General features: G+C 39.4%; 1 protein-coding gene across 11 annotated transcripts in view; it reads right to left on the reverse strand.

The window, feature by feature from the left end:
• Positions 1-23,688, reverse strand: part of Ctnnd1 (catenin delta 1) — a 50,676-nt gene extending 26,988 nt beyond the window's left edge. For 4 of the 11 annotated variants that reach the window (XM_047516504.1, XM_047516508.1, XM_047516499.1 and 1 more), the window contains exon 1: positions 23,436-23,687. The gene's annotated coding sequence lies outside the window, so the exon portion shown is untranslated. Of the gene's footprint in view, positions 1-9,320; positions 9,468-23,435 lie in introns of all 11 variants that reach the window. The other 7 variants (XM_047516510.1, XM_047516502.1, XM_047516507.1 and 4 more) reach the window with 4 other exon arrangements.
• Between the last annotated feature and the right edge of the window lie 4,157 nt (positions 23,689-27,845).

The raw sequence follows: 27,845 nt of genomic DNA on the forward strand, positions 1-27,845 counted from the left end.
CTCTGGCAACCTCCGCCCTGTAATCTTCTTTGCTATAAAAGCCCAAACTACCACTACCATGAAGCATACAGAGACAACACTCCCTGCTGCAGAGAGAAGTTGTTTGTTATCCTGCCATAAATGGCTACTTTTTGCCTCCACAACTTAAACTCAGAAAAGGGAGTTAGGAAGGTAGTAAAAAGGTAGGTCAAAAAGCAGCATCTGGAGAAACATTAGCTTCCCCCATATTCATAGTTTTAAAGCTGACCAATTCAAAGAGGACAGTATAGTTGGTAGGAAGAGGAGGTCAGATTCCCTAGGTCTAAAAGCAGAAAAATTTTCTGCTTGAAGAGGGCAGAAGCAAAGACTGTGTGGGACAAAATACAACTCGGAAGACGAGTCCCAGTCCACACTCTGCCATTAGCCAACAATGGCAGTTAAGTCCCTGCCACATTCTCATCTGTACAATGCCAGTATCACCAGCCCAATGTAACTCAGAGTTGCTGTGCAGATCAGGTGAGATAATTGTTATACAAATGTGAGGTATTAAGTTGTTTCAAGAGTTAGTTTCTATCTTCTAATTACATTACTTCATGGCAATGCCTCAGCCCCAAACTATTTTGTGAAGCAGTAGATTAAATGAACTGGATCAAGATCATAACTGAGGCTAGATACAGTGGCCTACATCAGTAATCCCAGTGACTCAGGAGGCTGAGGCAGGAGGATTGCAAGTTCAAGGCCAGCCTCAACAACTTTGTGAAACCATGTCTCAAAGTAAAAAATGTAAAGGGCTGGGGATGTGGCTCAATGGTAAAGCACCTCTGGGTTCAATCTCCAGTACCAAAACAAACAAATAGGGTTCTAAGGAATGGATGATTTAATTACCCTACTAAAATATTAGAGGTTCCACCTAGGCCAGTGTTTCTGGGACAGAGGGTGCACTTCTCTAGTATCTGGCAGTCATTACAGCATTACAAATCTGTTAATACCACGTTCTTGATTCTCTATTCAGGGTCTTACCAGTTTTATTACCAAGGAAAAAGGGAATGTGAAAAGAACGAACAACTGCTGAACGTTTCACACCTATTATCCTGGCAATCCTTAAAACAACCATAAGGAAGTAAGTTTCATTACAAATTAGAAAACAGACTCATGGGTGTAGAAATTGCCCCAAGGCCCCGCAGATAATAGCAAATTTTGAATCTAAATGTAGGTCTGTGCCATTCCCAAGTCTACATTCGCTTTCTATACCAAACTGCCAAGTCCAAATAGATGTGCAGTGTAAGATGCATGAGCCAGCCCCCACTGCCCTCCAACTTCTGTGAGCTTTTTCCTATCCATCATAAGAACAGGGGGGAAGAAAAGGTTTCCATATTTCTTTTTTCCCCCCCGTAGAGTTTTTGTTTTTTTTTTTTAATTCATTGTACATAAAGGGGGTACAACTTTCATTTCCGTATTTCTTTAGAATAAAGAATCATTCCTTTTCTATATTAAAGACGGATAACAAAAAAAAAAAAAAAAGAGAATGACAAGTGGAGGCAAATAATGCTCTTGAGCAAGCTACAGAAGATCAGTCTTGCAACTCAGAAATTTGATAAAGTTTCTTCTACAAGCCACACACATCATAAAAAGATTATGCTACAGACCAGAGCTGCAAACCATTAACTGACTTTGGCAGATAAAGTCAGGAAAGGCTTATAAGTCTGGTCCAACACCTTTCCAGGTTTGCCACTTAAAGTTTTCAAAAACGTTCACTTAAAAAAAAAAAAAAAAAAAATCAAGGAATTCCTGATGGGAGAAAGGTGGCACATAAAATGAACCTGTTGTCCTCCTAAGACTATAGTTCCCAAAATAGCCAGTTCTATGATTAATAAGTTGAGGGCTGGGGATGTAGCTCAGTTGGTAGAGTGCTTGCCTCGCATGCACAAGGCCCTGGATTCAATCCCCAGCACCACAAAAAAAAAAAAAAAAAAAAAAAAAAAAAAAAATTATTAATAAGTTATAGATCTTATATTACTGGATCCCATCCACACTAGAAAGTCTACCTGTTATTACCCAGAGTCTACAGCAAGCCTCCCTCATTCAAGCAGTGACAATGATAAAAGTTCAGACTCTTCTGTCAGAAGTCCAAACCAAAACAAGGTAAACTGAATCAGTGCCCAGAAGGACCAAACAATTTATAGACAGTGCCAACCAAATAGTAGGGCAAAAACCAGTTACCAGTAGCACAGTTCCTAGAATAATTTGTTCAACTGTAAATCAGCTATAGAAATATAATATGAAATTACTCTTAGAGGTTAAGAATATAGGCTTGGAAATCCGATTGGGTTCAAGTCACAGACCTAACACACAACATCAGACAAGTATCACCTAATCACTCTAACCCTCAGCTTTCCTTTCTGTCAATGGAGAATTAGAAATACATAGGATAACTGTGAGGATTACATGAGACGTTTTATGTAAAGTTCTTCAGAAAAGGTCTTAACACATAGAAAGTTATTAATGTTACCACTACGAATACTTCTATAAAACACAAGGGACTAGAATTTTGGTAATGCTGGCAGAGTTTCTGAGTAAATCACACATCTCCATATGTACTTTTCATTCTAAAGGAATTCTTCACGCTCTCAATGAGAAAAACAACACTCCAGACTAGGAGTCAAAAGACCCAGGCCTAACTACTGGCTCTGCCAAAAACTTGATAGGCAATCTTGAAGAAGGTATAGTCCCTGAAAACTTCAATTTCTATTACTTAAGTAACCTCATCTACTTAGGAGGCTGAGGCAGGAAAACTATAAGTTCAAGGGCACCCTAGGCAATTTAGCAGGGCCCTGAGAACTTAGGGAGACCATATCTCAAAATGAAAAATAGAAAGGGCTGGGGATGTAATTGAGCTAATTTATGTCCCCTACCTTCATACAGTTCACAGAAAATATATCCAGTGATATGACCAGAGTTAGGCAAACAAGCCTTTAGTGAAAGAGAAAAAAGAATTTGTCCTAAGATGGGGACTCTAAACTTCACCAATCTGAGTTCTTGGGAAAGAAATTTTCTCTTCTATAGCCAATTCCAAAGGTAGTTCTCCTTTCTTCTTACTTATGCATTATAAATTAAAAACCAAAGCCACAAATCTATGCCTTTCCTCTAAAAGTAATGATAAGTAAAATTTCACTTCCAAGTCTTCTAGGCATATAAAGTAGCTTTTTAAAATAATGTACTGAACCTCCTTCTACAGAATACCAAACAAGGGCTGGGTTGTAGCTCAATGGTAGAGCACTTGCCTAGCACACGTGAGGCCCTGGGTTTGATCCTCAGCACCACCCAAAAACAAATATAATAAAGGTATTGTGTCCATCAACAACTAAAAATATTTTTTAAAAGCCAATCAATAAAATACTGCCTCTGTAATACTATAGAATTGTATGAGATAACATTCAAGCAAGGAGGGATTTGCTCCAAAATTCAAAATTAATCACTCCTATTCAATCACAAACACACACAGAAAACTGTCATTTTGTTTCTAAATCAAAGGAATATATTTTGTCAACAGTTTTTTCTATGGCTCCTTATCAGAAAGAGTTCTTGTACCTGAGTCCAAAGTCTAAGTACCCCACCCCTTCCTCACTTGATAGTCTGCCTTCTGAAGCTCAGAATACTTCTAGTATTTCTCATTTCACTTGGAAGACTCACTTCCATGCTAACCCCTAGTTCCTGGAGTGTATGGGCATTAAGATCTAAAGAAAAATGGGCATGGTGATACACACCCACAGTCCTAGGTACTCAGGAGTCTGAGGTAGGAGGAATGCTTGAACTCAGGAGCTCAGGGCTGGCTGGGCAACATAGCACAACCAAAAAAGGTCTAGAGAGAACTCTGCTCACTTCACAATCTCATGTTAATTGAGCATTATTAAGAGCCACAAAACCTGTACTTCAGAAATGGCCTTGTCTTAGCAGTTTGTGTGCTAAATTCAAGGCCAGTCTGGGCAACACAGCAAGACTCCATCTGTTTAAAATAATAATAATAATAGGAGGAAGAGAAGAAGATGATGATATGGATGTGGAGGTATACATCTATAATCCCAGCTACCTGGGAGCCTGAGACCCTGTCTCAAAAAAAAAAAAAAAAAAAAAGAAGAAAAAGGCTGAGAATGTAGCTCAGTGGTAGAATACTTGCCTAGCATGTATGAAGCCCTGGGTTCAATCCCCAGCATCGCATAAAAAACTCCTTGTTAAATGGAGGTTAGGTCCAATGGGGCCTCTTAAACTTATTTGTCTTATAATTGTAACCCACAGTTACTGTCAGGATTCAAAGTTTTTACTATGACTTAAAACAGAACAAAACAAAACAGGAAAGGGGGTGTAGGTCAGTGGTAGAGTGCCTGCTTAGCAACGTATGAGACCCTACATTTGATCCCAAATACAGCCAAAGGAAAAAAATAAAACGATCAACAGGTACAGGTATGGTAGTTCATGCCTGTAGACCTAGTACTCAGGAGGATGAGGCAGAAAGGATCACTTCAGCCCAGAGTTCAAGACCAGCCTGGACATATAGCAAGACACCATCTCAAAAAAGAGAAGAAAAAAAAAAATTACTTCTACCATCATGGGAGACCTAAATTCAGAAATCTGACAAAACATTTTTCTTGCTCCCCTCCCAAGTATTCTGGGAACCCCCCTCACCAAGCCACAACATACTAAAATGGCTAAATGTTAGACCAGCTTTGAGGCAAAGGAAGGGTGTGGCTCTCAGCAAGTGAGAGGGCCCAGAACTGAAAGGGTATGGAAAGAAACAAAACCTGCTTCTCTCTTGAGCTGCATGACACACACAGGACTGGTCTAACAAGTCCTTCCAATCTCTCAGGCCAGGCAGTCTCTTTTTCCTCCCCCATTACCCATGTGCCTCTCAAACGCCCTCCGCTGGGACAGATAACACTGAATTTTCTCTCAATCCAGAGTCAGATGTACGCAGAGTTACCTACCTGGATCCCTCTGCAACCTTGCCAAAGGCACCTTACCTAGCCTTATAAGGAAAAAACAGGGCTTAGGGAGAGGTCGAAAAGGAAACAAAGATAAGAGGGAGGGGCAAAAAGCCAGGGAGGTGTCAGACTAGAGGAAGGGGAGAGGCCAAATGCCTTTCTCCTTCATAGAAGAGGAGGGAGAAAAAGAGCAGGAGGTCAGGTAAATAATAGGAAGTAAGAAAAATCTAATTGAAATGAGAAGGTACTGTTAACTCCCTTGTCATAAAAGAGAAATTCTAAAATTAACTGGGACACCTTATACTCTTCTCCTACTCTAGGCTAGGAAGAAAATATTCATGGAAAAGCTTAACCTTAGGGTTTGCTAGAGGTCACCCAACAGTTTGCGCTCACATTCCTTTTTTAAAGAGGCAGCTTTTTCACCAGACCCCCTTACTTTTTATCCATTCCCGGCCTCCCAGTCTCTTTGCCCATCATCTGAAGATAACTTGGAAAAGGTGAAAGCATACAACTGGGCCGTATTTACAAAGTCCCACCTTCCTCAAATCCCTGAAAAGATCAACAGACATCCCCTCTATCAAGTTTAGATTATACCTCCCTTTAGGGACCAAGCAACAAGGAGAAAGTTATAAATCTATGAAGAAATCAATCTGAGAAAGTGTTGGAAGTCTTATTTCAGCCATAGAACAGGTAAGAGAAGGAAATGTTTTTCCTATCTGAATGAAAGTAAAAAATTCAACCTAAAGGGGGAGAAAAAGTGTGTATTATTGATCTCCCCAGGAGTTATCACATATAATACTCTCAACACCCTCTAAAGTAATGATTATGTAGGGTTTATGTTGCCCAGGCTGGTCTTGAACTTACGGGCTCAAGTAATCCCCCCATTCAGCCTCCCAAGTAACAGGCAATGCCACCTAGCCAACTAGTGGCTCCCTTTTTGGGATGAGAAGACTATGTATCAAAAATAGTTGTTATTTCAGGCACAGTGGCACATGCCTGTAATCCCAGCAGCTCAGGAGGCTAAGGCAAGAGGATCACAAGTTCAAAGCCAGTTTGAGCAATTTAGCAAGGTCCTAGGCAACTCGGTGAGACTCTGTCTCTCTAATTAAAATATTTTTAAAAGGGTTGGGAATATGGCTCAGTGGTTTAAGCGCCCCTGGGTTCAATTTCTGGTACCAAAATAAATTAAAAAAACAAAGTAGTTATTCTGGGCACACTGGTACAGTCCTGTAATCCCAGCAATTTGGAAGGCTGAGGCAAGAAGACTGCAAGTGCAAGGCCAGTCAAGGAAATTTAGGGAATCACTGTCTCAAACAATAAAAAAGGCAAGGGATATAGCTCAGTGAACACCCCTGGGTTCAATTCCCAGTAACACACACACACACACACACACACACACACACACACAAAAAATAGTATCTTGCCCAAGGTGATAGGCTTGTAAGTGGCAGAAATCTTAACATTCTACTCCACATCCATGTTCCTTCTCCTTGAAACAGTCCAAGTGTGAACTTTCTATGCTTCTGGTGGTTAAAAGTCATTATAAATCCAATACAGATGCTTTTCCATTGAGTAGGGAGGGGAGCAAGATGGGATGCAACCAGATAGACCTTGGGTCTTTCTTCCACTTTAAAGAGCAAGACTCTCTTCTGGAAAAGAATAGCTTGCAATCTACTTGAGATTTATTTCCCCTTTTAAGGGACGAGTACTTAGGAGGAAAGGTAATAGGGGCAAAAGAGTACCCCACACCAAATACTTAACTTTACAGTGACAAGCCTGCTCTATAAAATTGCTACATACCACATTCTCTGATTACCCCACCACTACCGTAATAAAAAAAAAACCTAATCACAAATATTCCTACTCTCATTTTTAATATAACATCCCACTAAGCCAAAAGCAAATATCAGAGTTGGGATGGGAAAGAGAAGGAACTAGATGCAAGGAAGATTGTGCTAGCCAGCACCAGAACAGAGGGGAGGGATTGTTCTAGGGGTATGTTAGCAATCTGCCTCTAGGGCAGCTGTCCTCCTTGGCAATCAAAGGCGGGTCTGTGTGTGTGCTCCAGGGCTAGCCAGCTTGGCAAGAAGTTGAGGACTCAGCTACCCAATCTACAAAGTGAGAAAAGATGCCTGTTTCACAGCTGGAACGGAGGGCAGGGAAAACACAAAACAAGGGAGAAAAGAGAAGAACAGGACAGAGTGCCACAGGTGCTATTGCAGTCTAGACCTGGGGGGAAAAAAAAACCCAGGAAACTAGTTATGTCCAAACACTATGAAGAATTGCCAGTAACCCTCAATACTGAAATCAAAGAATGGATTGGTTTCTCCTGCTTTGAATGTAAGGATGAGATCTAAAACACAGGTCCCCAGTATTACCTGTTTCTCTCTGTCTCTTTCAGATCCAATAAGATATCTGCAATATATATATATATATATATATATGTATATAATATATATTATATATATAATGTGAATATTATTTAACATCTCCTTCTAGACTTCCTCTTTTAATTAAATCCTAGAGATCCATAAATAATAGTAGCACACACAAAACTCAGTAGCTTCCCAATGCTAGGAGATCAAGGTCATTTATATAACTCAAGTGCTAAGACGTAAATGGCCACAGTCAGAATTCACACCCTCTAATCCCTCGGAGTAGCTAGATGCTCTGAGACCCATTAGACACACAAAGGCTGCTCTCTTCTCAGTAGAGCTCTATAGCAGAGCTGCTCTCCAGGGACAAAGAGATTTCACAGGAGAACCACAAAGACATCGCCCCTCTCCGTTCCCCCACTCCCAGCTTTCTCACTTCCTGTCACAGTAGCACCAGACCACAGTCTCCCAGAAACAAACAAATACAAAGTGCTGGATTCTGGGCTGAAAGCCAACCACATTCCAGGGCATCCTGTCTACCAATCACCAGTCAGAGCTCCCACTTTGCCCTGCACAGTTCCTTATCATGTTCGGGAAAACAACCCTCCCTCCCTGCCCCAAGCCAACACTACACAGGACAAAGCTCAGGCATTTAAGAATCAGCAGAAAGATCCTGTGTGTGTGGATCTAAGAGGTTGGAGGGGGTGAGGGATTTTTAAGATTCCTACTTGGTAAGTTTATTCACTTTGGAGACAGTGCACTGGGAAATTTAAAGCTATTGCTGCTGTTACAGTCAGTTCAACCACATGTGGCAAGTTCCCCAAGAAAGCTTCATCATGGCAATTTGGTCACCCACCCGAATTCAGTCAATGGAATATTCCCACTTGGGGAAAGACTTTAATGACTTTAGGGTATATCTTTAGTCACCCACTTCTACTGCTTTCAAAGTCAAACTATTTTCCCTACCAACAGAGTTGATAATTCTAAGACAGGCCCCACAGAGAACAAACAAAGGCAGCAGACTCCACCCTACAAAGAGGCAGTTTAATCAAGTGGGGGGTGGGGGGGGAGGCGGGCAAAGTTCCCTACTTCCCTAGAGAGTAAGAGGAGGGCCAATTAGGAATTGCACTGTAACCCTGGCAGCAAAGAGGTCACAAGAGCAACCTCAGCTTTTCCTATTGGGCTGTACAAATGCAATCTAGTCATTAAGGGAAAGCCTCCCTTCCAAAAATGGGATAAATTATACATTTCTTCTATTATCTTGTATAGCCTATTGGAAGTTAATTCTAAACCCCAGAAGCAAAGATGCACATAGAAGTAAAGTTCTATTTGCCAAAGATTCTTGAAATCCAAAGAAGCTCAATTCCCTGTGCATAAACACAGTAATGCTCAGCAGAGTTCACAAACAAGAGGGACATTCCAGGCAACTAACCAGTAACATGCTATTTTTTCTCCTTTGCTTCTTTCTCCTAGACCCTCTCCTTGGACTTGGTAGAAGCAAATGGGTTAAATCCTGACCCAGGTAGTACATTATGCCAAAGGAGTTAAGCATAAAACGACAGTTTAGAAGGATTTAATTCTTATCTGGATCTGGCACAACCAGGTAGAGAGGTAGGGCGGGAATATACACTATAGTCAGCCGTTCTAGGGCTGGCATTCTAGGGCAGGTCAGAAAATAATATTTAGTGACACTATGTTTTAGAAAAGAACTTCAGCTGGGTGTGGTAGCACCCACCTTAATCCCAGCTACTCAGGAGCCTGAGGATGACAAAGTTTGAAGTCAGCCTAGGCAATCTGATGAGACTCTGTCTCAAAATTAAAAAAGAAGGCTGGAGATGTAGCGCGGTGATAGAGTATCTGCCTATCATGTATAAGGCCCTGGGCTCAATACCCAGCACTAACAAAGAAAAAGAATAAAACTTCAACAGCAGCATCTAATCTGAAAGTTCTGTCACCCACGCGCACAAAAAACAAGTTTAATATCTCTTACCTAGCACCAATTCAAGATTCCCTGCTCCTCTCAAAAAATACTGAAAAATCAGCTGGTGCTGTAGCGCAAACTCGTAATCCCAGCAACATGGGAGGCGAGGCAGCAGGATCTCCAAGTCAAGGCCAGCCTCAGAAACTTAGCAAGACCCTATCTCAAGAAAATAAAAAGGGTTAGGGATATAGCTGGGTGGTAGAGCACCCAATGGGTTTAATCCCCAGAAAAATAAATCCCACAAAATAAAATTACATTACTGAAAAACTAGTTACAAATGTTAGGATTCTTACCCAATATTCCCTAATTGTTAAAACCAAATAAATCAGAGCCAGTTAAATGTGAGATGGACATACAAGAACGGATTAAAAAAATAGTAGCACCTAAGGGGAGTTTTCTGAGATAGTTAAAAAAAATTTTTAAACATTAAAAAAGACACACCCCAGATAGAGAAATGAACACATCTATGTCAATGCTGCTCCTGTTCCCAAAAGATTTCTCAGTATCAAACTGAGCAGATGAGAGGGCAAAGGAGTGCTGACTCAGAAATCCAGTCATCCTCCAGAGTAAGGGGCATTAGGAGACTAAGTATTGCCAATCAATTATATTCAACTTAACTTCACCAGAGGTCCTGGTTCTAATTGTATATGAGGCTGTATGTAAACACTTGGAAAACCCAACCAAAGGAATAATGAATGGGTAAGGAGGAAGTCCCTGAAGGGCCCAAGACTCAGCTGAATACTTAGTTGATAGGAGGATGAGTTTGCTTTGCTATCTAGCTTCTCAGCCACCCTCTTGGAAAAAAGCTCAAAGAATCAGAGGGAAGTGGGGGCAGAGTAAAGAATATAATTGGGAATGGTTTAGCTACATTCCAACTAGCCAACATCCCACAAAGTACTAAGAGTGCCTGAGAATCCAGTACCATTAAATGAGAGTTACTAGGTCTCTGCTATCCAGTTTCAACTCTTCACCCACCCCTCACCCCCAAATTCTAAAAAGAAGGCTAATTGAGATGGTTTGATGAAGGCACCAGCTGTTTCTACCACTCTCCCTCCCTCCCCTCCCCCCACCTCCTGAGACCACAGTTTAAACTCACATCAAACACTTAATACAATTGGTCAGTAGGAAGAAGCCTGGACTAAAATAGCAGGAAGGGTGCCAACTGGCCCTACTCAGAAGGAATGCATTCTTGGCTCAATTTAAAAATAAGAAACCTTTGTCATCCACTCCCTTCTGCCCAATTATGTTCAGCTTTCTACAACCTAACCCTCAGGGTCAAATGGGTTTCTATTTCTTCCCTGCAACTCTTTGGTCTGTTTTCAAATGTCAGAGAATATAGGGGAGGTGTATACAAAGCTGAACATAAAATGACATCTGGCAGTAGAAGGCTGCCTGGGACCACAAAAGCCAAACTTAGTACAGGGCTCCCATGTAAAAGCAAGGAGACAAAAACACATACAACAGGGGTGAGCAAATGTTGTCAACCACACTTAAACATTGATGGTAACTCAATTTCCTAAGGCACAGATAGTCAGTTAAGAGTGTGAGCAAAATCCCAGGAACTCGGAAGGCTGAAGCAGGAGGACCACAAATTTAAGACCAGCCTTGGCAATTTGGTGAGACCCTGTCTCAAAGTTAAAAATAAAAAGGATCGGGGATATAGCTCCCTGGTAAAGCACCCATGTGTTCAATCCCAGTCTCAAAAAAAAAGAAGAAAAGGAAAAAAGAAAGAAAGAAAGAGCACGAACATAAGCAGCTCCTCCCCACTCATATTCCAAGTTGGCCAGTTAGCCAAGGAGGAAGGGAAGGAAGCTAGCACTTCCTTTTCAGACAGGAAGTAAATTGGCCCTTCCTGTTCAGTTTTAAACAAATTATCCAGCTGAGTTTCAATGCAAACATCCTCTCCGGAATTTGTTCCACAATTTCAAAATGGAAAGGGGAATAGAGTACAGTCTAAAAGTTTTCCTTGGCCCTAAAAGGCAAGTACCCCAAATCATGCTAAGTGTTGGCATAACCTCCAAATCAGGGGTAGCATTTGTAATTTCAAAACATACCAGGACTCAGGTATATCACTTCAAATTAATCACCTTCTCACCATATCTACCATCTTGAACCAGCAGTCTTCTCTACTTCTTGTTTTAATTAAATAATCAACCTCCTGGGACATAATACATATATGAAGCTTAATTCAGACTTTGTGGTACACAAACCTGAGTGATCAGAATCACCTGGGAAGTTTTTTGAAAAAATACAATCCTCATACCTCAATTTCTGGAGGAGAAGTCTGGGAATTCATGTTTTTAAAAAGTCCCAATGGTGATTCTGATAGCGTTCAGGGAACCACTGTATTGGCCCATACCCAACAACCCTCTCACCACAACATTCCTCTTACAAAAAGGGCACTGGTTATAAAATACATTATGTGGGCCTGTTTTATTGTTCACCAGACGGCTCAGATCATTACTCAGTATGGGTTACACGTTCTTTAAAAGCATGAATTTAAATATAAGGATGAGGTATGGGAAGCAGCTCAGTGGTAGTAGAGTGCTTGCCGAGCAAGTGTGAAGCCCTGAGTTCGAGCCTCACTACTGAAACAATTTACATAATAAAAAACAAAATGAAATAAAAATATCAGGCATGGTGACACATGCCTGTAATGCCAGGGACTCAGGAAACTGAGATAGGGAGATCACAAGATCAAGGCCAGTCTGGGCAACTTAGTGAGACCCTCAGCAACTAAGCAAGACTCTGTCTTAAAATAAAAAGGGTTGGGGGTATAGCTCAGTGGTAGAGTGCTTTCCTAGCACCTGCAAGGTTCTGGGTTCAAACCCCAGTACCACAAAAATAAATGAATAAATAAATGTAAGGATAGCTGGAATGGCACAGTCCTAAGTACTGTTCTAGGACTAGGAACCTAGAAGGAAGGAACTATTTCATCCACCAACACTACCCTCTTTGGAGTCCTGAGTTGCTACAATGGAGGTGCATTTATGCTGCAAGTTGGGCAACCCAATTTTAAAATGTCCTAGGTAAAATTTCCTCCAAAGAACAAAGAGCTGTGCCCAATTTTCAAAGAAAAATTCCATATTCTATCCTAAAAGTCTAAAGTCTTAAATCTACCATTCAAGACCCCCAAGATATTTCTAGTCTACCTGATCACATATAAGAGAAATAATCAGAAACACTGGATTCAAGGGTTACTTCAGACTTACCAAGCAAGTCACTTTAACTTCTGGTTTGAGTAACAGCCAATGAATAGCAAAATGTCTTTATAAGAACTACGGGGCGGGGTGGGGGTTAGCTCAGTCGGTAGAGTGCTTGCCTTGCAAGCACAAGGCCCTGGGTTCGATCCCCAGCATGGCCGGAAAAAAAAAAAAAAAAGAACTACAGGGGGTCTGGCATGGCAGTGCACACCTGTAATCCTAGAGGCTCAGGAGGCTAAGGCAAGAGGATTGAAAGTTCAAAGTCAGCCTCAGCAACTCAGCAAGGCCCTAAGCAACCCAGTGAGACCCTGTCTCTAAATAAAATATTAAAAAGGGCTGGGGATGTTGCTCAGTGGTTAAGCACTTCTAGGTTCAATCCTCAGTAACCAAAGAAAAAAGAACTATAGGTCTAAGGTGACTGATTAGGACTATAGTTCAGTGGTAGAGCACTTGCCTTGCATGCACAAGACCCTGGGTTCAATCCCCAGCACCACAAACAAAAAAAAAAAGAATTATAGAGAAAAATATTTCCACAAGGAAGTATGAAGACTTAAAGAAGAACAACATTCAAATGTGGTGACACATGCCTATAATACCAGTCAGGCTCCAGAGGATTATAAATTCAAGGTCAACCTTGGCAACTTGAGGAAACCCTGTCTCAAAATAAAAAGCAAAAAGGGCTGAGGACATAGCTCAGGGGTGGAGTCCCCTGGGTTCAATTCCCAGTACCACAAAAATAATAATAGTAATAATAATAAATAATGGCATTAAAATACATAATCTCAAAAAAATAAATAAATAAAATACATAATCTCATAACAACCACAAACATCTCGACTTTATCTACATACGTTGAAGTAATACATATCAGTTATTTAAAGCAACTTCAAGATCTTGGGGAATCTTTGTTTGCCTGCAGTATTTCCCATGCAAGATGATACAGTTAGTTACCTGGTCTAAAGAGAAGGGAATTGGAGGGGTGAAACATCTCCTGATTAAGGTCATCTCCCAAAGATGATATTAAGTAACAGGATGTGAACTAGATAAGTATAATTAATGGAAAGAACAGAGGGTAACCAGGTCAAGTACCAGGACTAAGAACTTCAGGAGAGAAAGAAAATAGGAGGGTGGAAAGGAAGAAGACAGAAGATTCTTTCACTGAGGAACAGACTAGCTAAACCAGAAATCTTGAAATGGATAGTAAAAGTGGATGATTCAAAACACAGGTACTCCTGATAATCAGATATTCTTTTACTTTCATTTATGGGGTTGCCATAGAACACCAAATTACTAAATAATTGGTGCTTCTTCCTCAGTTCTATCAGTCAACCAGGCAAGTGGCTCAGTATGCACTTTGTTAACACCTAATGAGCTAAATAAACATACATATGGAAAGGGAAAATATAGACCTACAGTTAGTTATCAGGGATGATCATGGCTCCAATGTACAAGACAGAAGTATGGGTACAGTGACTTATAAAGTTGGCCCTGTTTCTCAGCACAGCAAAAAAAAAACAAAAAAATTGAAATTGAAAAAAGAAAGACTATCAGTCCCCGAAACCATCAAACTCCAAAGATGAGTTTTATGGAAGCAGAATCTTTTGGTTGAATGAGCAAAAGAGGAAGCAGTAAACAAGCAGGACAAGCACAATATTTGGTCAAAAGCACATAAACCAAATGAACTGAGGTTGTACTAAAAGGAAGTTTTACCAGCTCTGTTACTGTGGTTCACAGAAATCTGGGTGATTCAAGACACATGTAGACAAGAATAAAAATTTTGATTTCACTTCCCAAACACATACAAATTTATTCTAAGTAACTTTCCTAACATTATTCTCAAGACAAGGGTCATCAATCTCTGCAAAATCTGCCAATTACTCTCATGGGGCTTCTGCAATGGGGGAAAGATGGAGGATATTACTAGTGCTGCCTTAACTTATGAGGAATACACAAAAAAATGATACTAGTCATTGTCTCTGGTGCCTGAGGTGAGGAGACAACTTTTCTTTGTGCTATACAGCAGCACAAGGCCCTAAACAAGGTCCTACACTATTCCCCTTTCCCTCCCACACACACCCACTAGAACTCTCTAAACAGGTCTCTCTCTTTTTTTTTGTACTGTGGATTGAACTCAGGGGAAATTTACCACTGAGCTACATCCCTATCCCTTTTTATTGAGATGGGGACTAAGTTGCCGAGGCTGATCTGGAATTTGAAATCCTCCTGCCTTAGCCTCGCAAGTCACTAGGATTACAGGCATGCACCATGCACTCAACTTACTTTATCCTCTCCCCCTTCTCTTTTGCTTACTGACACCAACCAGCTACACTTTCTACTCCTCACATGTACCTGACTCCATCCCTCATTTCTTTTGGTCTTCTCAAACATACCTCACACATAAAGTCTTTCCTGTCCAATCTCTATAATAAACTCACTCTAGCCAGACACAGTAGTACATGCTTGTAATCCCAGTGATTTGGGAGACTAAAGCAGGAGGATCACAAGCTCAAGGCCAGCCTCAGAAACTTAACCAGACCCTCTCTCAAAATAAGATGGGTTGGGGATGTGGCTCAGTGGTAAAGTGCCCCTGGGTTCAATGCCCAGTACCAAAAGTATAAACTCACTCCCACCAAGGCACTTCTTATCCCCCCCCCCATCCTATTCTGCTTTTTTTCCTCAATAACATTACATTCTGATATATATTTACTTGCTTATTTACTATTTGTTTCTCACAGCTAGACTGTAAGCTCTGTGCGGACAAGTATTAATTAGGTTTATTTATTTTATTGTACTCTAGTGTATGGTGTATAGTACTCTCAGATTTCTTTTGGATGAACGAAAATTTTTACTTCTTCAATGAATGCAAAAAGTTAAATTTTAGAATATAAATCAACTGTTTAATTTTTATTTCTAAATCTTTTTTCTAATTGTGACCTTAGGTCTACAAAGTAGGGGCTGCTAATAGTCTTACCTCCCTATTTGGTTCATCTTCAGCAGGATAGGCACCCAAGTGGCCAACTGTGCCCTGATTTACAAAGTCATCAATGGAGAACAGAACAACAGAGAAGTTACAGAACTTTCCCCATTCCAACAAAGAATCAGGAAAGAAATCAGATTGGCAACAATTTCTCTTTTAAAGTAGATTACTCTGTTTTAAAAGTGTACTGGATATAAACCAGTTACTTTATTTCAATGAGGTTTACTTCGCTTGCAATGAAATAGGCACTGCAGGTGCTTTGATAAAGGTAATTGAAAAGCTGACCTAGTTCCTATAACAATGTCTTAAATCTTCAACCATTAGAATAAGTTTTAGTTTCTTAAAATATAAACTCCTTGTCAGGCATGATGGTGCATGCCTGTAATCCCAGCAACTTGAGAGGCTGAGGCAGGAGGATTTGATATTTGATGCTGGCCTGGACAGCTCTGTGAGACCCTGTCTCAAAATAAAAAATAAAAGACTGGGGATACAAGTCTGTGGTACAGCACTTCTGGGTTCAAGACTGGGTTCCAGTACTGCAAAACATAAGAAATAAAAAGTGCTGGGGATGGGTAAAGTGTTTGCCTAGCATGTGCAGGGTCCTGGGTTCAACCTTGAATACCAAAACAGCAGGAAAACCTAATAATTTACTCTGGGGAAGGTAAATTTCTTTTGCTCTACTGTCGAATAAACCATGATAGTAACTAATTAAGAAATGGAGATGGCATCTGAAAATCAAAGATAAAAACTAAGTTACTAGAACAGGTCAATCTTCTTGAATAATAATTATAACCCTAACATAGAACTGCAATAAACCAGAAGCAACAGCCTACACTCATACTTTTGCACTTAAGTATATTTTTTTTTTCCAGAAAAAGAAACAAGCTTCTCGCATATCAATTGTTAGAGAGGAAAGCAATGCCCCCATGAAGACTACCAACCTAAGGTAAAAATGAGAAGGGGTTTAAAAAAAAAAAGCAAAGAGAGAAAAAGGGAGACCCCAGAGAGAACAGGAAAGGAAACCAATAGAAGAGAAACTGTAGGAGAATTGGTATGGGGTTACTAGGGGTGTAGCTCAGTGGAACACCCACTAAGCATGCACAAGACCCTGGGTTCAATCCCCAACACATACACATACATAAAAATAAAAGTAGGATGGTGGGTGAGGTAGTTATAGTAGGAGGCTATGGAGTGCCAACAGAAATTATTGTTATAATTTTGGTACTGGGGACACTGAGCCACATCCCTAGCCCTTTTTATTTTTTTCAGACAGGGTCTTACTAAGTTACTGAGGCTGGCCTTGAACTTGCTATCCTCCTGCCTCAGCCTCCCAAGTTGCTGACATTACAGGCATATAACTATGTCTGACCAGAAATTATTTTAAATACTATTTAGAACCCTAGTTTCGTAGGCTATTTAGTATGAAAAAAAGGGGGAGGAAAAAAGGAAATCCTAGGTTGAAAGAAAACTGCAAGTTTGCAGGCAAGGTGCATCTAACACATTCATACATCCCACAGGTCACAGCTGGGCATTTCCATACAAGAGCACACTCTTCCTGGAAGCATACTTTTCACAGGAAGCATTCATGAACTCAAAATTTCTATATGTTAGTTTTGCAAATATCCACAAATAACAACTACAAACAAAGAAGTGTTTCCTGAATACAAAAAAGGGAGTTTATTTCAAGAAAAAGGATAGTAAAAGCTTGCCTTCATTTCTGTGTAATCAATTGTTTCCAGTACAACCATTCATAAATAAGTTATCCTAAAGACATGATTGGACAAGCAAGACTCTGAGGTAAAGAACCTCATTCAGCCAGGTGTGATGGAGAACACCTGTAATCCCAGTGATTCGGGAGGCTGAGGCAGGAGGATCACAAGTTCAAAGCCAGCCTCAGCAACTTAGCAAGGACCTCAGCAACTTAGCAAGGACCTCAGCAACTCAGCAAGACCCTGTCTCTAATAAAATGTATTAAAAAGGGCTGGGGATGTGGCTCAGTGGTTAAGCACCCATGGGTTCAATCCCCAGTAACAAAAAAAAAAAAGTCTCTTTTAAAGCCAAGAATAATAAACCCAAACCCAAACACACCCATTCTCTAACAAAATTAAAGAAAATTTCATGCCTCACTTTATTAAAAGTGAACCATTCTCATACCACCATTGTTTTGGACAACTCCACCCACACAACTCCACAAAGTTGTTGCCTACTAAAAAACTTTTAGATCAGTGGTAAAGCATCCCTGGGTTCTATCACCCCCCCCTCAAAAAAGAAAGAAAGAAAGAAAGATATTTAGTACAACACAAAAATAAGTTTGAGTTCATTTACCATTCTAATAGCAAAAACAAGGTATTACTGAGCTCTGCACTATTCTACAAATTTTACATATCAAATCACTTAATTGTCACAATAATCCTATAAGATGGCTAATAGTATCCCCATTTTACAGACAAGACCAAAACACAGAGCAATTAAGCAATCTGCCATAAGTTAGTAGTAGTAGAGCAAAATTTGAAACCAAGCAGTCTAGTCTGGCTTCAGCATCCATACCCTTAAGCACTCTGCTCTGCTGCCTTGTCTCACCACACTGGTAAAACAGATTGGAAATTACCTTTTTGGTCAGCATATTGATCAAAAACATACAATAGGGCTGAGGATGGAGCTCAGAGGTAAAGCACTTACCTAGCATGCCTGAGGACCTGGGATAGATCCCCAGTATCACAAAAAAATAAAATAAAAACCAATAATAAAATATTTAAAGCAACACATGGTATCTGAGTAAGTGAAGAGTTATTGTACTATTCATGTAACTTTCCAGCAAGTTTGAAATAAAAACATTAAAATCACTTTTATCATCATATAATGGGGCACCCTGTGTGAAAACCAAGACAAATTACCTACCATGGACCAGCACAGAATGCCTTAAGAAAATTTGGAGCCAAGCAAGGTGGTACATTCCTGTAGTCCCAGCTACTCCAGAAGCTGAAGCATGAGGATCACTTGAGCCCAGGAGTTCAAGACCAACTTGGGCAACATAGTAAAAGAGCCCAGGAGTTCAAGACCAAAATATAAATAAATAAATAAAGTGGGAATCCTTATAATGCCCCCTCTCTACATACCTGATCTAAATTGCCCAAACTATTTCAATCGAACTGGGCCCACTGCAGAGAAGTGGCCCTAAAAAGTGAGAACACTGTCCCTGAACCAGAACAGTAAATGCAGGCAGGACCTACACCTTATAGTCATAAGTATATAATATTTAATAATCAACAACATGAAACTCCAAGTAAATTCTGGAGGAAAAAAATACTTCCAAAAATACATATGTTATACAACTAAATATAAAGTATAACATCCTAACTTCCCCCTTTCACTCCTATCCAGAAGCATTCTTGCCTCCAACAATCTCCCTGCCAGGTTATATCAATGTTCTATTGGAAACACTGAAGGTAGTTGCATTTTTTTAAGCAGAGCAGTCCCTATTTCAGCATTGTGTGATTTTAACCCCTTTCTTTGAGGGAAAGGAACATGAAAAAATATTTGTAGTTATTCACATCCTGATTACCTACAGTTTATTCCTTTAGGCAAGTTTCCTGTTACTACCATGATTCTAAATTACCCATGAAAACTAATTTTGGTTCTTAAACTCATAAACTTTCTGATACACTTCACGAACAAAATCTCCTGAAATTCCATGACTGAAGCAGTGATTAAAAACCACAATGATATCAGGAGCTGCAGATGTAGCTTAATAGTAGAGTGCTTACCAGCATGCATGAGGCCCTGGGTTCAATCCCCAGTCCTACCCGCCCCCCCAAAAAAAAGGATACCAAACATACTTTCTCTGAAGCAGTGATGTTCAAAACTATCCTTCCACATTCTTTGTGATTTTATTAACAGATATAAAAACCACTCATTCCAACCAGGGCTGAAAGCAGTTCTTCCTTGCTGCTGCCCTAATGTGTTCTTCCCTAAAAAATAGCTACATTTAAAGTCTTCAGCTTCTGAAATGAACAACCTAGGCCCCTTGCTTTTTACACACACCATTCTTTGGGCTGCTTGCAGAAAAGAAAACAGGAGTAAAGAAAAGTTACAATCTTCCAGTATTTCCAGAAACTTTGCTTAAAATGAAAGGAAGAAGATGTAGGTTGAAATACAGCCTACAGTAAAAGTTTCAAAACCACATGGAAATTTTATTAATTTATGCTGTTTTGCTTCCTATCTCAACTTCCTTTTCAAGCCTCCCCCACAAAAGTCCCTCACTAGCTAGGTTGTGGCTCAGGCCTATAATCCTAACGTAGAAGACTGAAATACTGAGGATCACAAATTCAAGGCTAGCCTCAACAACTTAGTGAAACTGTCTCAACATAAAAAAGGGTTGGGGATGTAGCTCAGTAGTAGAGCATCCCTGGGCTCAATCATTAGTATGGCTAAATAACTAAATAAATATCCCTCAATGACTGTCATCAAATGTCATATTTAACCAAGGCTTACCAAGCACCTTATTATGTACAGACACGAAGACAGATACTAAAGGATTCAGATATAAAATAGTACCTACACCCAAGCAGCTCACAATCTAGAGGTAAAGAAGACAAAAAAAAAAAAAAAAAAAAAAAGAGAGAGACAATTTTAATACAAAATACATTATTTGAACTACCTCCCTCAAACCTCTCCCTGCAAGATGATATCATCCAAACCAAATACCTGAAAATTCTCTGGAAAAAGAAAATTTCACTGATAATCAAATGAAGTTTGAGATAACTGTGAGAAGTTTAAGAAATCAGAACCAGGCAGAGTAGCACATACCTGTAATACCAACCACTAGGTTAGGCTGAGGCAAGAATATGATCAGTTCAAAGCCACCTTGGGCAACATAAGGAAACTCTCAAAAAAAAAAAAAAAAAAAAAAAAAAAAAAAAAAAAGGAAGAAAGAAAAGAAAAATGAAAAAGAAGGAAAAAAAGGGACAGCAATGGCACACATATGGTAAGATCCCTGTTCTAAAAATAATATCCATTCTAGCATACCCAGCTCCCCGGGGGCTCTACAGAAAATGGATCTTTTACATACACACATGATCCCAACATGGGTGCCGAAGGAAGTGGGAGAAGGCTGGAAATTTGAGTGATTAGTGATCCTACATAAGATGAAACACTCCTGCCTCTCATAAGGGTTCATTTTAGTTCTAGCTGTTACTTCTATTCTTTCTGAAGAATGGCAGTATATTAGTGGTTAAGTCATTGGACTTTGTATTTAGTCAGACCAGGGTTAATCCTGGCCTCCACCATTTTTAGGCAGTGAAGATTTTCAGCAAACCTTTGCTTCTAGTCTGAAATTCCTTAAAAAAAAAAAAAAGATTGTTGTTGGAAATTAAGAAATAGTTTATGCAAAATGGTTAGCATACCATAAAAAAACAATGAGGGGAAAGGTAAGAGAACCTGGCAGTTACTAACAGAGGACCATCATGTACTAAAATAGAAAGCAAAATTATACAGAACTAATCATTTTATCAATAGATAGTGATCTATGCTTAATTTATTTGCATCAATCCTATCTCACCCATCCCTAGAGAGCAACTACTTCATAAACCGAAGGCTAGACAGTAATTATTTGGAGCTTTTCTTTTTTATAAGAGCTCAAATAGCCTCAATTTTATACTAGCTGAGAGAACATATTCTAGTCCTCTGTCCACGCTGGAATCCTAAGAAAGGTATTAGAACTTTAAACACCCAAAAGAGACTCCACCTGGAACACAGATCACTACCTTACTCAGATAACAAAGAAACCAACAGTATTATATAGGAGACAAACAAGGAAAGGAAAATATCTGCAACTCATAGTGGTCATCATTTTCTACACCAAAATTAAAATAAGGAGAAAAACGAAAAATTAAAAAATAAAAGATTTATTTATCTGTACCCCTTCCTATAATTCCTGAAGAAAAAAAAAAAAACAGTGGTGAGGTAAAAGACAAATCTTCCATCTTACCACCCTAAAGGCTCTATACTACACACAAATCAAAACAATGCTTTAGTTCATAGAAACAGTCCTGGACCCTAGTTAACTGCAATATTCACTGCAACTACACAAAGCCCAATATTTAAAGCTGAACCCAAATCACCATCACTCAGTCATCCAGAACCTATTTTCAAACTGCCTTTGTACTCTTCCTTCGGATTCTCTCATCCCTCCCCCCAAAGGTTGAGTGGGAAACCGACACTCGGACACTGCCGGCAGCTACATGATCAACCTCCAAAGATCCACTAAGAAACCTCCCTAATCTGGAGTCAAGGTAGAGAGGACATTTGAAAGAAAATCAGAAAAATATTAAACAAGAATTATGCCCAACAGACTGTACACACTTTCTTTCTAATTGTACTTGTTATGAGATCCAGACATCAAAATTTTTCTGTAGCCCTTACCTAGATTATATTGAGAGGAGGAACAAAGTTCTATCTCCTCCTGAAGCCACAACCTCACAAGGATGAAATCATCTTTCAAGAAATGTTCTCATTCTAGAAAGGAAATTCAAGGAAGTGTTCTAGTCTGAAAAGAATGGGCGGGGGGGGGGGGGGCGCGTAGGAAATCAGAGGAATATTAAAGATACATACTAGTTTAAAGCTAATGAGCAGCTTACACATTAAGGCCCATCTTGTTACAATTAGGGCAGTATCTACTCAGCTATGATTTTCGGACTGATTCGCATTTCAAAAGGAAGAGAACATCCTAGTTTTCAGCTACTGATGAGTTGGCTATATGATTATCTAGAATCAACTTTTGCAAAAATGTAAATGCAAAAACAAAACCAAACAAATCTTAAGGTTTAAGATATGAAAGCACAGTCATGGTCCTTCAGTTCTAACAGATTTCTAACTTAAAGGTAAATTAACCAAACAAACTCACCTCCAAAAAATAACTTCCCAGTTGGCTTAAAAATAAAAACTCTCCTTTTGCTTTCTCAAATACATTTTAAGCCCCAAAGTTTGTGTAAATGGTTTCTCTTAGCCTAACCTATTCAACCTATGGCCCTTTCAGAGACCACAAGGATGAAATTTTTTTCAGGTGTGTTGCCACTATACTAGGTGAAATAAAAAGCATGAATAGAACTTTTACCCTTTTCTTAAGCACATACCAAGTGTTACCCACAGATTTAACATAGTAACCTCCACAAATCTTTGCCAGCAAAGGTAGTTTTAGGAGAAGAGGATGTCAATTCAGTTAACATAGATCCATTTGTTTTCTTTTATAAAGCAAAGCAGGGAGGTTACATCTAGCAGGTTAGTGAGGCTCTCACCCACCGGCACCTGGAAAAGTAAGAGGGATCCACCCAGGAACAGCAGGGCTAAAACCGATCTGGGCCGTTCAAACTCTCCACAGGAAAAAACAATACCATTTAAGCTGCAAAGCTCCCTGCAACTTTCCATTTCCACAAATCCAATGGTAAAAGGGGAAAAAAAAAGAAAGAAAGAAAGAAAGTTTGAAACATACGAAGAACCATCTGTATAACTAGCTTCCGACCCGGACAAATTCCTTTCCCAACCCACACGCAACATGCCAAAAAACCAACTTTTGATTTGGGCTCTGAAAACAGAAGTACGTTAGTTTAGTCCAGAAAAAATATAAAAGTAAAGAACACACCAAAATGTAAATTCACACTTCTCTTACCCCGATTTCATTCAGCTCCCAATATTAGACCTAGAAGTTTGTTTCCAGTTCCTGTAATATTTTACCTTTTTAACATAGTCAAATACCAAAATCCCCCATAAGTATTGAAAGTAGAAGGAAGAAAACGATTGCTTAAAAGTCACCCATCAGCATACAGACTTCATTTTTAAATTCCTTCTAGTTACCGTCAGACAAAAATTCGACTTGGCTTATCCTCCTTTGCCCGTCTGTACACATATTTTTTTCTTTAAAAAAAAAAAAAAAAAAAAAAAAGCACACACCTCAAATGTGGACTTCTGAAAACCAGTCCTTTAAGAAAGAAACCCGAGGCTTCACCAAATGTGCTGAGAAAGACGAATCCAGCAAGGCAGCTGATTTTCACCACCTCTTCCTCTTTTCAGGATCTTTCCTGCTCTTCTTTCTCTCCTCCCTCTCTCTCTCCCTTACTCTCCCTCTCGCTCTCTTTTTTTCCCCCTCAGATCCAACACCTAAAATGGAAGTTGCACCCAGCCAAAGGCAAGGGAGCCTGGGTGGTGACAAACTGATCTGGCAGCCCTACCCCCTCGCTTTCCTAAGTGATGTCAGCCCCTGCGAGCTTCCAATAGGAGCCAGGCATAAATCAGGGAGCTGACCTTATCCAATAGGAAACTTTATTATAGGAAATTAAAAAAAAGAGAGAGAGGAGGAGAGAAAGAGACAGGGGGAAGTTTTATATATATATTTATATTTAAAGCAGAGACTATACAATCTCTGAGGAATTACTGCAGAGCTCAGAGGGTGGGCGCGTGAAAGAACAAGGGCTTTTTAGAATGGCATACTTAAGCATCCGTTCTCTTTGATGGGGGTTCTTGCTCCCTCTCCCTACCTATCTGGGTGAGGAAACAGAAAAGCGCTGATTTTATTTGCCAGCTATGTGGTTTGTTGCCTTCTACCCCAAAACATTTTCCCAAAGGAAGATAGGAAAGGAAGGAAAGAGAAATCCTATAAACAGGACTACTGTGTGTTGACTGGGATGGTAGGGAGTATCAGGGGTAAACTCTGAATTTGTTTTGGTTTAATTGCATTAGAGCTAATTAGAAAAAAAAAAAAAAATGCCTGGACTTGTTAATAGTTTTTAGTCTCTATACTGCGAACCAAAAGGAAGATAGGAATCCACTGAGCTATTAAGAAAATAGCTGTCTTCCCATTTGTCCCCAAATCAAAATAAGGTGAATTTGTGGGAGAGAGTAAATGGGATCCAATAAACAAGCAATATACCTAAAGTGGTTAACAGCATAGGTAAAGTAAGTCTTACATCAAGAAAATTTGATTCCTTTGTGAACTTCAAGCTTAAGATTATCTGATTCATATATTCTCTTTTTACATTTGACCTAAATAAAGGATTATACAGGTATTATTTTTCTGAGTTAGGAAACATTTTAACCTTAGACTGTTGAACCAGGAAGGAGGACGAGGGTGGGGTTTTTGTTTTTGTTTTGTTACTGGGGATTAAACCCAGGGCACTTTACCTCTGAGCTACATCCCTTTTATTTTGAGACAGGATCTTGCTAAATTTCCCAGGCTGGCCTCGAATTTGTGATCCTCCTGCCTCAGTCTCCCAAGTCACTGGGATTAAGGAATGTACCAAGCTAGTGATCTTTTTCAAAAACGTTGAGGATGGGCTGGGGATATAGCTCAGTTGGTAGAGTGCTTGCCTTGTGAGCACTAAGGCCCTGGGTTCAATCCCCAGCACCACAAAAAAAAAAAAAAAAAAAAAAAAAAAAAACCCACGACGAAGACTACTATTTCATTGTTACTCACTAATTACTAACAAGGAAGAAAATAATGAATTGAATGTTTTCTTTATCTTGCTTACTGAAAAATCTAAAACCTTTAGATTTACTAATGAATCTTCATAAAGAATAATCTAGAATAGTGGTGAAGAGCATAGATTCTGTAGTCAGACTCCCTGGCTTCAAACCCCACCTTTGTAAGAGTGCTGACTCAAATCTATGTACCACTTGACTCAATTATACTCTCTCTGAGCCTGTTTCCTTAATTAAAAAATGAGGATATCTACCTCAAAAAGCTATTATGAAAATTAAAAATACACATAAAGGTTTTTAAACCATGTATAGTGGTATAGTATAAACTCACCAGTATCTGTCCTGTCCCACAAAAATCATCCATGGTTCACCATTACCCAATAATAGCAACCAATGAAGTGTCTATCATGTGAGAGTCACTTTGAGTTCATTACCACTAACTTTTAAAATGCCACTATGGAAAGAGTATTACCATCATTTTACAGATCAGGAAATCAAAGCTCAATTAAGTGAAGAAAATTGCCAGAGGTCATCTGGCTAAGAAGTGACCTCTGACTCAAATCTGACTCCACAGCTGAGATCCTTTGAATTACCTTACACTACACTCAGAATGAAGGCCAAATACCTTGTTGCTTTCAAAGTACCATATTTATTCATTCAATACATTATTGTAAACTGGGCTAGGAGTGGAGGCACATACCTGTAATCCCAGGGACTCAGGAGGCAAAGGCAGGAGGATCACAAGTTCCAGGTCAGCCTCAGCAACTTAGCAAGAACCTGTCTCAAAATAAAAATTTTAAAAAGGGCTGGGGATGCAGCTCAGTGGTACAGCACTGGGTTCAGTCCCCAGTACCACAAACACACACATTAAAGTAACACTTATCAACCATAATCTGACCTTTACTTATCTAACCCTGGAATTCCACTCCTCCTTAGCATGAAGTGCCCATTTAATCAGGCTGATCTAGTCATTATTTACCCCATCACATTTGATATACAGTCTTAAGATCCTCATACTTGGTAGCCAAGACCAAACAAGCGTGTAGCACTTGCTTGATGGATTTTAAACAAACTAGAATGGGAAATGAATACATTATCACAAAGATAATGAACAGCCTTCAAGTTTCATTATCTAAGAATCTTCTCCCATTGCCTTCTTGTATCTTCTACCTCTACTTTCCATCCGTAGCAAGTTCGAAAGCCAAAGATGATTGCGAGAGGAAAATAATTTGCACAAGAAATGTTTGATGATTCTCTGGTTCCTATATCAGAGCTCTATTCTAGAATGTTCTATAACTTTCTAGAGATGGATTGGTCTTGTTTCTTCCACATCACTGCTCACAACTTACAATTATTTTGTCTTCCTTTCTATTTTGTTTTTGTTTGTGTGTGTTTCTGTCTTCTCCAACAGAAGATAAGCTCCATGAAAGTATGAACAGTGTTTTTCTTGTTTGTGGTACATTCCCAGAGCTTAACCTTATATTTCATACATAGCAACAGTTTTGAGAGAGAGAATAGTCTCTGCTTAGCAGTTACAGTATTCAGGACAAGTCATTTAACATGAAAGAATTTGTAGAAAACACTCAAAACAATTATATAAATAAAAAGCTCAGTGGTGAAAAAGATGTTAAAATTTATCTTAAACAGATATCTCCAAATAAAGCATCACAATCACTGATACCAATAGATAAATTATTTATGCTCAGTTCACTGAAAATAAACTAGTTCTATCTGGGTTTTTTTAAGTACCTACTGTGAGTCAGGCACTCTTCTAAATGTTAATGATAAGATAGACAAGTTTCATAAAGCTTACTTTCTAGAGATAAAAGAGAAGATTAATAACGTAAGGGTTGATGATGTAGCTCAGTGGTAAATGCATGTTTAGCATGCTTAAGGCCCTGGGTTCAATCCCCAACAGCAAAAGATAGATAAATAATATAATGTCAGATACCACACTATGTAGATTTAAAACAGATTGATAAGAGTATCTTGTAGCATGCTCTAGATTGGATGTCAGAAACAAACTCTGGAAAGGTGACAGTTAGTTGAAATCTAAATAGTAAGAAGCAGCCAACTCTGAGACGGTACAAGTGGTGGTTATTCTTAATACCAAAGCCCAAGGTGTGGGATGAAACATACTAGACCCAACAGAGGATGCAGGAAATAAGGACAGAAGGAGAGGTGAGAAGGGCTGGGGAGATAGCTCAGTTGGTAGAGTGCTTGCTTTGTAAGCACAAGGCCCTGGGTTTGATCCCCAGCAACCAAAAAAAAAAAAAAAAAAGAGGAGAGGTGAAAATCAGAATATGAAGAGTTATGTGGGCCAGAGAAAGAAGTTCGGGGTTTTTTATTTTTAGAGGAAAGCTTATCTGTAGGAGTGGAAGGGTTAAACAGAAGGACATGATCTAAATTCCATTTTGGAAAGATCCTGTAAATAAACTTATGCAACAAATAAAGAGGAAACAAGTGTAAAAGCAAAATTAGTTTGAAAGCAATTGTACCTGTCAAGTTACCGTGATAGAGATTTACATTAGGACAGCATAAATATGGAGAGAAATTAATGGCTTGAAGATATGTTTTAGACACAAGAGATTTTTTTGTTTTTTCTTTCTGTTTCTCTTTTGTTTATACACATGGAACATTATAATCAGTGCTCTGCTTTGTTTTGGGTACTGGGATTGAAACCACGGTGCTATACTACTATGCTACATCCTTGGCCCTTTTAGTTTTCATTTTGAGACAGGGTCTCACTAAATTGCTTAAGGCCTTGCTAAATTGCTGATGCAGGCCTCAATTTGCAGTACTCCTTCCTCAGTCTCCTGAGTCTCTGGGATTAAAAGACATTTGCCACCATGCCAGGTTTCAATGCTCAGTCTTAATATCCATAAA

This window comes from Sciurus carolinensis, chromosome 11, assembly GCF_902686445.1.
Source record: "Sciurus carolinensis chromosome 11, mSciCar1.2, whole genome shotgun sequence".
NCBI classification, from domain to species: Eukaryota; Metazoa; Chordata; class Mammalia; order Rodentia; family Sciuridae; genus Sciurus; species Sciurus carolinensis.